The sequence below is a fragment of the Tauraco erythrolophus genome, chromosome 6 (genome assembly GCF_009769465.1).
Source record: "Tauraco erythrolophus isolate bTauEry1 chromosome 6, bTauEry1.pri, whole genome shotgun sequence".
NCBI classification, from domain to species: Eukaryota; Metazoa; Chordata; class Aves; order Musophagiformes; family Musophagidae; genus Tauraco; species Tauraco erythrolophus.
Window position 1 is genome coordinate 38,709,662 of NC_141470.1, and position 12,500 is coordinate 38,722,161.

Genomic DNA, 12,500 nt, shown 5'->3' on the forward strand with positions numbered 1-12,500 from the left:
AAGATGACTCCAAAGGGTTACTGTGGCAGAACTAATCTGCTTACACCTGCTCTTCCTCACCTGACAGAGCCTGGGCCTTCTAATGCCTTCTCGTCTGATCATTAAACTGAACTGAATATGCCTTCAGCTCCACGTGAAGGAGAGTAATTAGTATACTTGTCAAGCCAGGTACAACGCTGCTTACCCCTGCTTTTTTTCCCCTCCAGTAGCTAATGAACTGCTCCCATCTCATTATTCAAAAATAAAAAGGCACTTAGTATACTATGAACTGATTTGCCATTCTTTTTCCACGAAGTAACAAGATTCAGCTCTGATCAACCCTACCATTAAGTGACAAACTGATGAATGTCGCGTAGATTGGGTAAAAGTTAGACCATTTTGCCGTTTAAAAAACAGTAGAGAAAATATCAGGTAATCTTCTATAGCATTTATTACTTTACATTTTGAAGGCTGCTTTTCATATCAAATGATTTGACAGTTCACAACATCATTAAGACTAACTGTAACTGGATAATGCGATTTTCTTAGTCACCCATGTCACCTCTGGTGCTAATGCATGGTATATTAAAAAATTTCTGACAACGCATTCTGCCCCTGCATAAGGGTACAGAGCAAAACTCAGTGCACAAACAATGGTAAAATCCTTATCACTGCAACTAAGGATGACACAGTATTCAATCAAAATACAGGGATGTTGGAAATACTAAAAAATACCTAAGAACATCCTGAAATGCTGGAAATTGAAGTGGAGGGGAAGGGATGATAATTAATTTTGATCCAATGACAGCTATTTTAAAATATCTTATCTGGGTCAAATGAAATTCATGTTTAATGACTGTCAGTTTCACATTCAACTTACTAGTTGCTTATTTTTCCATCCGTACTGCTTCTTATTCTTGGTGATGTAAGTTTTCCTAATTAAGTGCATTATGTTTAACAGCAAATAATAATTTTTGTGGGAAGTCTGATGAAGTTAGAAGGAGGCCTTAGAGTCTCTAAGTTAGTTGGGTAAGGTATAAAGACAAAATGCATACAGTTAGAGAAAATGGAATAAATGGAATGAAATCAATGTTATCCATAGGTAGAAAAATATATATTATTCCTATCTTCTATAAAATTTCTTGGGTTTTTAAAATTGTGTATATATATATAAAAGTCTTTATCTTAGAATCATAGAATCATAGAATCATAGAATCGTTAGGGCTGGAAGGGACCTTCAAAGGCCATCTAGTCCAACCCCCCTGCAAGGAACAGGGATATCTCCAACTAGATCAGGTTGCTCAGGGCCTCATCCAACCGGGCCTTGAACGTCTCCAGGGATGGAGCATCCACCACCTCTCTGGGCAACCTGTTCCAGTGTTCTACAACTCTCATGGTAAAAAATTTTTTCCTAATATCCAACCTGAATCTACCTCCCTCTATTTTAAAACCATTACCCCTTGTCCTATCACAACTGGCCCTCCTGAACAGCCTCTCCCCACCTTTCTTGTAGGCCCCCTTGAGATACTGGAAGACCGCTATAAGGTCACCCCGGAGCCTCCTCTTCTCCAGGCTGAACAGCCCCAACTCTTTCAGCCTGTCCTCATAGGAAAGGTGCTCCAGCCCTCTTATCATCTTCGTGGCCCTCCTCTGGACCCTCTCCAACTGGTCCATGTCCTTCTTATGTTGGGGGCTCCAGAACTGGATCTTTTATATTTTGTCTTCTGGGTTTCCAAAAGCAGCTATTCTAAATAAAATGTTCAAACATTTCTGAAATAACATTTTCTTCCAATACCAAAATTTCTTTGACCCAATTTATTACACATGAACTGCTATCTTGAAGTAGTTGCACAGGTATATTCTCCCATGTTAAAGAAGTTATACCTGCCAGTCAATACTGGGCCAGGAATGAGAAAACAGATAGGTAATTTTCACAGTAAATAGTCTCCTTTTATCGTCTTTAATGAACACAACTTTCCTTTCTTTCATACACCAAAGTTCTACCAGCAGACTAGAGCTCACAGGGTACCTGCTAAACAACAGGTCAGTCAACAGTATCATCTCACTCTCTGGATGAAGTGGAAAGCTCAGTTTGCAGCAAAGCCAATTATTAAAAAATTCACAAATTTATAAAGACACTCAAAACATTCTACCTCAGTTTATAAACTAACATGTTATTCAAACATAACAAACAGAAGGCACTGAAAAGGCAAAGCCAACAGCAATTCACACATCACTACTGGCATACATCGTTAAACATCCTGGACGTGATTTTCACTAACATGTAATGATTTTCCATTAATAGGAAAATAAACTTCTTTAGACAAGGATTTAATCTTTCATTTATGCTATCCACCTACTTTGAGAACTTACACACCAGCAAACAGTAGAGAAAACTTGGAAGGGGGTAAACATTAGTGCCAATTATATGCTTAGATAAGTTAGAAGTGATTAGGGAATTACACAATAAAGTCTATATCTAGTACATTATGTTTTTAATGATCACTCTAACAAGCACTTAAGCGACTGTGATACACTAAGGAATGACCAATACCACTGCATAAGGGAAAGCTGAACATTACTAATCTCTTGCAATTTTTGGACACGCCAAAAGAAAGAAAATTAGAGAAAAAAGATTGTTTTAAAAAAAATCTTTGTTAAAGTTTATTAGTAGCAGCTGAAGAAACTAACTAGTCACACACATAAAACAAGAAAAATCCCAAAGCCCTGTCAAGGATCAGACTCTGAAAAAAAGCAGAAATACATGTCCATTTTCTCACAGCAAAAGTTAACAGTGGCATGACATAAATTGATGCATAGTAAATCAGGTTGTTTAAAGTGTTTCGTAAGGACCTAACAAAAGTAAATGATGAGGTTATAGAGGATTCAAATATGTCAAAGTCAGACTGTGATTCTGCAGATGAATTGGAGCCAACTGGCACCTATTGAAACTGCAGCTCCACATAGCTGCAAGATTCACGTCAAGCAGATGATGGCCTTGCATACGTCTTTTGAGGGCTGGGCCCTCATTTAGTTTACTGAAAGAAAGGCAAAGAAAGTTCAGAGCATAAGATTAAGGCTAAATTAATACACACTTCAACAGCAGATTGAGGAAAAAAAACTTTCTAAGTGAAACGTGTCTCTTCATTCTGTCTACTGAACCATTTTCTCAAAAGAAACATAAAATTAACTGTAAATGAAGACATTTTTGATACTGAATGTAAGTAAACAGTTCTGAAATGTGGGAGCAGCTAGGGAAAGCACTGAGAAAAAAAAAGAGAATCAGTCCTGAAGCAGGGAGAAAGAAGAAAGTTCTTCAGAAATTAGATGCAATTCTCATTCGGGAACTTGGGACAGGCAAGAAGATCTACAGTCTTGAAGATAAGATTATGAGTAATTGTGTTACTAAGGATTCAAAATATTAATTCAAAATTATTTTAAAACGCTATTTCTATTACTCTTGAACTTTTAGTTGTTCCTAGCTTTCCTAAAGAAGAAAACAGGAATACACACAGTTGCACCTCCTAAAGAAAAAAAATACTTTACATTGCAATTCTCAGCCTAAAGCTAATTTGAATTATGGGATTCCATTGCTGAAAAAGTGCAGAATTTGGGGCTTAGCATTTAGAGATTACACCTTCAGAGACACTAGAGTAGAGTCAAAGACAGAAAATATTCCCAAATCATAGCATCCAGTAGAGCACAGTGGAAGGAACAGGTCAATTATTTGTATATTCTACTGGTCTCCAAACTGACTGAAACAAGTTTGTGCATTCTCTAACAACTGACTCTATTTAGGATGAACAAGAAGAAATGGACTTGGAATATCACCAAGCTCCTTATAACTGATACCTACTGCTTAGACTCACCTGGAACCATTACATTCATTTCCATCATCCTATCTCAAAAATGTCCACTGAAAGTACCAGGGGTTCAAAGACAGAAAAGAATCTGTGATGTCTTTTATAAAGCTTGGGCACATAAAACATTTATTAGAAGACACACAAAAAATCCAGACACCACTAAAGCAGATGCCTGCTTACCATTTCTGTTGAGTGTCAGAACACTCACAGACATTCAAGTAACTCTGAAGAAAGCACTTAAACCATTTTTCTATGAAAAGATACACTTTTATGAAACTCATAGGTAGAAAATATCAGTGCCAAATACATCACAAGATTAAAAATATGTTGAATATTTAGAATTGTGAGTATTCAAAATAAAAAGAAAACCAAGCAATCTGAAGTAGTAGCAATTCTCAAAAAATAATCAGTTTTTTTTTTTTTGAAGTGATACAGAACAAAAACCAGTACTTGCTTTAAGAACTTCTTTGGGAGACAAAAGATATATGGGCAAAGGTTATCCACAAGTGCCTACTGAAAGAATTGCTGTCCCCTCGCCTTCCACCACGTAAAAATACCACTTGCCAAAATGCTCAGTACTACCTACTTTCAAGCACAGGATCCCAGCCTATGGACCAACATATAGCTGGTTTTGTCATTTTTGTCGACATGTCTTACAGAACCTTTATTGTCTTCCCACCTTGAGGTATGATGGACAGAAGCAACACTTCATCTAGATTGTAACTGTGGGGGCCAGAGTCGGGAGAAGGATATTCTCAGTGAAGTTTTGTGAAACCTGTCATGACTAGGGCTGTATTCATCGCTGCAGCAACTGTTATCTAAATTAAACAATTTTATGATTAAGAATAGATGGCTAATTGATCTGGTATGACAATTATCACATTAATACATAATGTGATTCAGCCAAAAAAAATTAATTAGACAAGTAATGCTGTAACTGTATGATGGTAAAAACTACCATTTTACCAAAGATCTATTCTGGCACCTATTTGAGGACCAGGTGCCAAATTAAAAGCATATCTCATCCAATTTTTTAAAAAGTTTCAAGGAATTTGAGCTAAAAAAGCTAGGCACATGCATTACATAGAGAACAGTGATTTGAGAAGAACAAATTCATCTACATTCTGCAATATTCTCCTGACCCATCTTCATGGGAAGACTGCAAAAGAAGAATGGCATTTTAGCCAAGGAGTGTAAGGTTGCACTTGTCTACTCCAAAAGAACTCATGCTGTAAGGGAGAAATTTATACTTATTGGGGAGTGAAGAAAGGACGAAATGGAGATTCTTTGAATAACCTATTTGAAACTGTTCAGTGAACACAGAGCCCTCACAGAGCCCATCTGCTCCCCATGAAAGGCTTATTTCTTTCACTTTATCCTCTCAAACAAACACAGAATATTTATATATGTATACTAAACCAAAACAAAGTGATATCCACCAAACCAAACACTTCACTGCATATGCTTCTCCTCCTTGGGAGAAAAGAAGAGAACAAGCAACATGTGACAGATACACAGTCATAAAGCTTAATACACTACTAGAAGGCATTCAGATATGGCAGGATAACAGAATGGAGAATAAAGTAAATCACAGGGAAAAAAGGGCTAGAAGACTTTTTTCTAACCACTCAATAGACTTGTTGAGCCACAACGAATTTTTGGGAGAGGTATCACTGCAAATTTAGTGTACATGAATAATAGACTAAAGTCAACAAATAATTCCTTAAAAAGAGTAAGCAATCAGTAAAATAACATGCACATCATGAGACTGGAAATATATTCCTCATTTCACTGGGGAAAACTATTGAGGAATAGTTTAATTTTAATTAAGAATAAGTACTATAACCCATTTATTAAATATGTTTTGAATGGCTCCATCGTGAATTAAGGTCAAAATACAATTTCTAAATTCTCAAGCTATGACGTAGGATTAACTTTATTGATCTTCTGCGTGATTTGTAGGAGCCCTCAATCACTATTTGACAGTTTTATCATATAGTAATAGACTACCTTTTAGATAATTACAGCTACTACGTTGAATTTCATCTTCTGTAGGACTTTTCCTTAGATAATCACACCTAGATCACGCTTCTTTCTTTAGTCATACATATGCAATAAACTTTGGATAACAGCATTAATTATTTTAACACCATAATTTTAAGGCTTATCAAAACAAGTTTCAAGGATGAATTAGCCAGAAAACTTTCCTCTTCAAAATCTGTTGCAAAATTAATTTTATAAGTATAAGCATCCTCTTTAGGGCAATACAAAGCAGAATAGGTGTTAATAGACCATAAAAGTTATTTAAAGTTATGTTGTACGTGTCTTGTTTCAATTTATACCTGTTTCTCAATCCTACCACCATGTCGCTGCTGTCAGCAGCCTGCATCTGTCTTTCTAATAACCTCCCCATAGGTACCAGCAGGCTGCTCTTCAGCCCCCCTGAAACCATCTCTTTTCCCATTCCCTCAGTCTCTTCTCACAGGGCAGCGCTTCAGCCCTCACCATCCTGGTGGGCCCTCCAGTGAACTCACCTCAGTCAATCAAAGTCTCCCTTGTACAGCTGTGGTTAAACCCAGAAGGAGCCCAGAGTTGTCTGCTGAGCTGAATCAGACTCTCAAAGGCATCAAAGAGCACAGTGCTGACTGCGCTGCACCCATGAATCAACGCAACTGAGTGGGTCCAAGCATGTCATGTCTTCCCCTCCTGACTGCGGGTTCTACATACATTTTTTGAATGGTCTGGCCTACCTAATGTTTAACTATTCATTTAAAAATCAGAACAGATCTCTGCTGGTAGCATTATACTTTGCTGACCTGCTTATTTCTTGCGATTTTCAAAGTGTGGGTTCTAATCTCCTTAGTCAAAGAAGTGATTAAATTCAGGTAAGTTTATTGCTTGCAGGCTCTATCATCTTTTGGAGAAAGATCAAAAAAAAAAGGAAAAAGGAATTAATTTTATTTTAACTAAAAGGTTGGAGCACCTAACCTAAGGAGATGTTTCAGGTCACAAAATCTACAGGGAAAAAAAATAATCCCACAGTAGCCCTCAGCAAATTGTTCTTCATTGGTCTTGAATACTTTTTCAACTGCTTTTCAGTGTTTTTGTTGGTGTTTTTCATGGCTGCTTAAAGACAGTTCTGAGGGTGTCAAACATTCAGATCTTCCTTTCAGATGACTCTTCCTGCATTTTGTTGTATAGCCAGCTTTTAATTGAGATGTCTCAGCAACACTCTTCGGGCATTGTATTCAGCACTCTGTTTAGCTTTAAGCTTTTTCCTCAAGTAGAGTCATTCTGAAACAGCACAAAGTTAAGTCATGCAACACTTTTTTAGCTCCTCCAACACAAAGACAGGGATGCTGTGGTTATTCAGGACAAAACTGGTGGTAAGATGTTCCAGGATTTAATGCTCCTGCTTCAGCATAGTGCTGCTTATACGCTAGAGGAAGGTTTGAAGAGAAGTTTAAATTTGGTTATTTGCAGTGAAAGGCATTTTTAGAGAAGATATCAAGGCCCATTCCTGTTGCTGTTGATAAATTACACTGATGTACCAATATTTACACAGATGGTAGTGAATCTGCTATGGAAGGAATGCATCTCACACTAAAGGATGGTTACCTCCTGTGGGTTTGAAGACACCAATTCCTATAAACAAAAACAACTTACTGTAGCTGAGGGCCATGACCTAAAATCTGATATGACATTGGTCAAGCAGCTCACCGATGTGCAATGCTTAACACCAAGCATGTTCTTTGTCTACTTAGGACATAGTCTTTCTCCAATATATGTCTAGAAAGAGAAGTTGGATCATCCAAGAAAAGTAACTTTTAGAATTGAAGGCAAAGAGCTTTTCTCAGCAAAATTGTGTCAAGAAAAATTCTCTCCAGCACCGATTTATCAGTGCACTACTGAGGCTACATTCATCAGGGCGTTTATACAGAAACAGGAAGACTGAGCCTTGCTCAGTGTTACAGAAAAGCTACTGAATTTGCTCTGACAAAAGTGGACAACAGACTTATAGATGGTTAAAAGAAAAATCGCCCTTCATTTTGTGTTCATCCATTTTTCGCCTCCTAGCTTGAAGAGGAAGCAGGGAATGAGTACATGTGGATTCAGAAGTTCTATGTCTCATAAATCCATGCCTGTCAAGTGTAAGATTGAATCCTTGTCTTTGCTTTGACACAAGCTCTCTGCAGGACTGTGGCCAATGTTAATTAACCTGTTCATGGTTCAACTGTTTCATTTGTAAACTGGGAGTAGTAGTATTTGGACCAAAACTCAAGCACAGCTAGTGAATAAGCTAGTATTTCCAGACTGTGAAGAAGGAGGTGTGCAGTGGTTAAAAAACCTGGCCATGTCAGCATAATTCGCTTCAGCTGAGCATGCTGTCTAGAATAAGTGGAAATAAAACAATTATTTCCCCACATATAAAAAGAGAAGCAGGACCAAGGCTCCTGGCTTCACTAAATTAATATCAGTATTCACGTCAAAAGTATACAGTAAAATTGGTCACTTGAAAACATTATTTTGCACTGTAGCCTCAGCCTCCTGCTTCTGTTCCACTGTGCTTTTCCTCATCCAAGAGTTAATGAGATGAAAATAAGCTGCTTGCATGCATCCAACATTGAGAGTCTAGAACCACTCTGTCAGTTTCTTCAGCAAAAGTCTGAATTCAGTTGCCAATTTTCACTTGTAAGAGAAGATTTGAATACCTGATGACACCTGTTCTGTAACAGCATCCCTACATGATAAGACTATTACACGGCAAATTAAAAAAAAAACAGCTCACAGCAGTTAACAGTCAATGTAATGGTGAATGAAAAATAGTTCCCCATTCCTGAAAAGAGAACAAGGTGAAATAGAAAAGCAGATCAAAAACTGGAGTGTACTCTGTATTTCAGAGGCAGAATCCATTCTGGACATGTAAGCAGAGGAATCTATTTTTGTTTTGTTTTGAGGTTGTAGAATCTGTTTTCACTGGTGCAACTAATCTGCTTCGGAAGCTGTGGCCTATCTTACAGGTTTTCCATTCTCACCAAGGCAACTAAAGGAAATATAAACATTTGCCATAGTCAAGAGCAAGATACACAGTAATGAGATATCTAAAAACTGGTTTGGTTTTTTTTTTTCCCCAGAGAGGGAACTTTTACGAGAGTACATCTTAAAATCGCTATACTTCCTCCCCTGCCTTTGTAAAAAATATTCTGCTTTATCAGTATGAATTCAAAGATAGGAATATAGAGAAACTGAAAAATTAAGAGTAACTTCAAATGCTTGTTTAGAAACACTATAATTGGTCAGTAATACAAATGACACTTCTCAATACTGTCTGCAAATGCAAAGAAACTGTAATTTATGCAATTTTATCTTTTTGAACAGTGAAATCAACTGTCAGTCATATAGAATGCAAACTTAATGGACCACAGTCAGAAGTCATCTAGCAAAATACTCTTGACTTAAGTAAAAAGCTCGTTTTCTGATACTAATTGGCTTGAACAAAGTTCCATCCATGTGGAAAAACATATGCAAAAAAGTACAACAGAACATTGCCAAGACCTACTGTGCACCTTACTACTGTGTAACCTACCACAATTTAAGTTTTTGCATATCAGTAGACATAAAGCAAAGATAGTGTTATATTCAAGATCATTTTTACAATCAGCAAGACATTGCTTTAGCATTTTCACAACCTAAAAGACTAGTGATTGGCCCTGTTCTATGTCTAGATTTGTTAGGCACATAGCAAATTATCTTAAATATACTGTATTTTAACATAACTCCGTGCTACCAGCCTGAAACCAAATCCTTACTTCTATGGATTCCGCATTAGCACACTCTGATAATTAATCAATTGTAATACACTTCTGAAAGGTAAAGTGTATTCCTACAGTATATGTAACAGATAGCAAACACTTTGTAATAGGAAAAATGTGAAATAAGACTTACCCAAATATATATTTTAATTCCTAGAGATTTAAGCAATTTGAGATTCTTGCATAAGAGCTTCTTCAGAGTTGAAAATAATTTCTAAAAGTATGAAGCATTTTCTAGCAGAGGTGATAAAACTTTGAAATTAATTCTATATATGTTAAGGATTGTTGATATACAAGGAACTCACATTTAGGTAGTGTTCCCAAAGCAAATAGATTATTTATGTTATGTAAGCTGTATAAATATACCAGACAATTTTGAAGTCAGAGTTTTGAATTACCTTTTATTATAAATACTGTCTAAAATTTAATTATTGTAGTTGTATTGTGCAGTTTGTAATATCATGGAATGCTTGTTTTAGAACTGTTTTCTAATTCTTGCCTTCCATCTATCCGCCTTCACTTGGCAAGTGGACTGTAGATGCATTTCAACAGCAGTGATGATAGTAGCACTGCTCTGCTCAACTTGAGCATGTAAACTGCATCTCATCACCATTTTTTTTTTAAACATTTCACCAAAAGCTGAGTGTAGAAAGTCTGATGATATTGTTTTCTCTTTTAAAGTTGCTTATTCAATAGCTAAGAGAAAGTAGAAGAAGGTGGGAGGATATTCTGACATTATTAACATGTTACTGTCATGTTAATAATCAATAGTGCATAGTCATACAGAAGAAGCTTGAGATCGTATTTTACATTATTACCTAAGTGTAAATAAAATGAGGGTAGAAAAGATAAGATTATAAAAACGTCGAGTTTTTGCACTTCTTCCCTCTTTAATGTAGTTGCAAATATGATTTCTATTCCTGATTAACATCTTTACTAATGACCTCGAGGTTGCAAAAAGAATGTAATTTCCTCAAGTTTGCAGATGACACCAAATTGGAGGCAGGGCTGCCATTCAGATGGGCCTAGACAGACAGGCTAGAGGAATGGGTCAGCAGGGATCTCATGAGATTTAATAGGGCAAATGCAGAGTCCTGTACCTAGGAAGAAGGAACCTCTGGCAACAATGCAGGCTGGGATGGACTGGCTGGGGAGCAGCTCTGCAGAAAAAGGACCTGGGGCCCTGACAGGGCAGCGAGCTGAACATGAGCCAGCACTGTACTGCAGCAGAGAAAAAACAGACAACAGCAACCTGGGTTTTACTAAAAGGAGCAGAGCCAGTAGATTGAGGGAAGTGATTATCCCCTTTACTTAGCATCTATTAGACCACATCTAGAATACTGTTTTGCACCCTGGAATTCAATGTCTTAACAGGATTCTAAGTCTCAGTATAGAATTTGTCTATTTTAATGACAATATCAATTTTAGTTTTCTTTTTAGGATACAGAGATAACTGCAATATGTGATGTTAGGTTTACAGGGTTTCATTATGCTTGCATAAAGCACCCTCTCCCCTCGGCCCCACAGTTTTGTTTGGAGTTAATCTTCCATACATTGATAGAATAATCTGAGAGATTTAATAAGGTAATAGGCAGAAGAATTATCACAGTGCTCGGCTGAATAATAAGTTTTGAACTTGGTTAAGTCAAAGGATACATAAAGACAGCACATTCTTCAAATTGTTCAGCATCCCAATAGAAATTGAAGCTTGTCACAAACTGAAAACTGGCACACGAAGGCTTCCCTGCTCAACTTAACAGTAAAACATTAAAAGGATTATTTTGTTCACATCCAGAAATTGTATACTTTTCTTTGACAATACGTGGAATGGTGATTACTGTAGCATAATTGTCTTTGATATACTTAAAAAAAACCCAATAAGTGGTACAGACGTCAATTCTAAGCACTATTACTTCATGTAGGAAACTTGTAGAGAACTCAACAGTATTTTTGATTGCAATAGTATTATACAGCATAAATAGGGAATAACGTGTAGTCTCTACCTTAAGACCAAAGTTACTTAAAAAGAAAAAAAAAAGGCTATCAAATCAAGAAGTCGGTTTTCTGGAATGGAAGAAGACTAGGCAATGAAGAGTACAATTTTTCACTATACTTAAACTACTTGGGCAGAATTTAATTCCATGTTCCATAAATATTTTAAAAGGAGTACAAAAGGTATTACACTGTTAGTTACTCTAACTTCTATAATGGCAAGCTCCTTTCCTAGGTATAGGCCAGTTGGTGGAAAACTTTTCCATTGTTAGTACCGATGTCTTTATATAAAAGATATAATTTTTGCTTTTAACAGATTTTGTTGCCTACCTTGCAAAGAGAAATGTAAATATTCCTGCTCACTGATAATTCTGCTCCCATATTCCTTAGCCCACAGATTTTTCTAATTTCTGATTGCTCAGAAACAAACAAAAACTCTTTCTCAAAAACTTTCACTTATGAAGATGCACACACTATGAACAACTTCCACCTGATATAACACGCTGAGTCTAAAAGCACAAAACATACTTTCTTTATACTCTAAATAAACTATCGCAAAGTAGGTTGTGTGTCTTTTTTAAGTACTATTTGTGTTATGTGAGATCTTTTAATCCTTTGCATTGTGTAATTCTATGGTTTAAAGCCTACCCACAAGAGAGTCAAAGATCCAAATAAGTAATTTGTATAATACAGCAGTACTCTGTATTTTAGTAAAGATATATTTTAGCAGAATGGAGTATTACTGGAGCAATAAGCTGCATGCTTCTCCTGATCACTATCATCCATACATTTTTGTAGAAGTAAAACAATTTAGAACCATGAATTGATTACTGAAAGTAATAGTACAGCTACA

General features: G+C 36.5%; 1 protein-coding gene across 1 annotated transcript in view; it reads right to left on the minus strand.

Moving 5' to 3' along the window:
- The window catches only part of CDIN1 (CDAN1 interacting nuclease 1), a 126,290-nt gene that overhangs the window by 79,516 nt on the left and 34,274 nt on the right, over positions 1 to 12,500 (minus strand).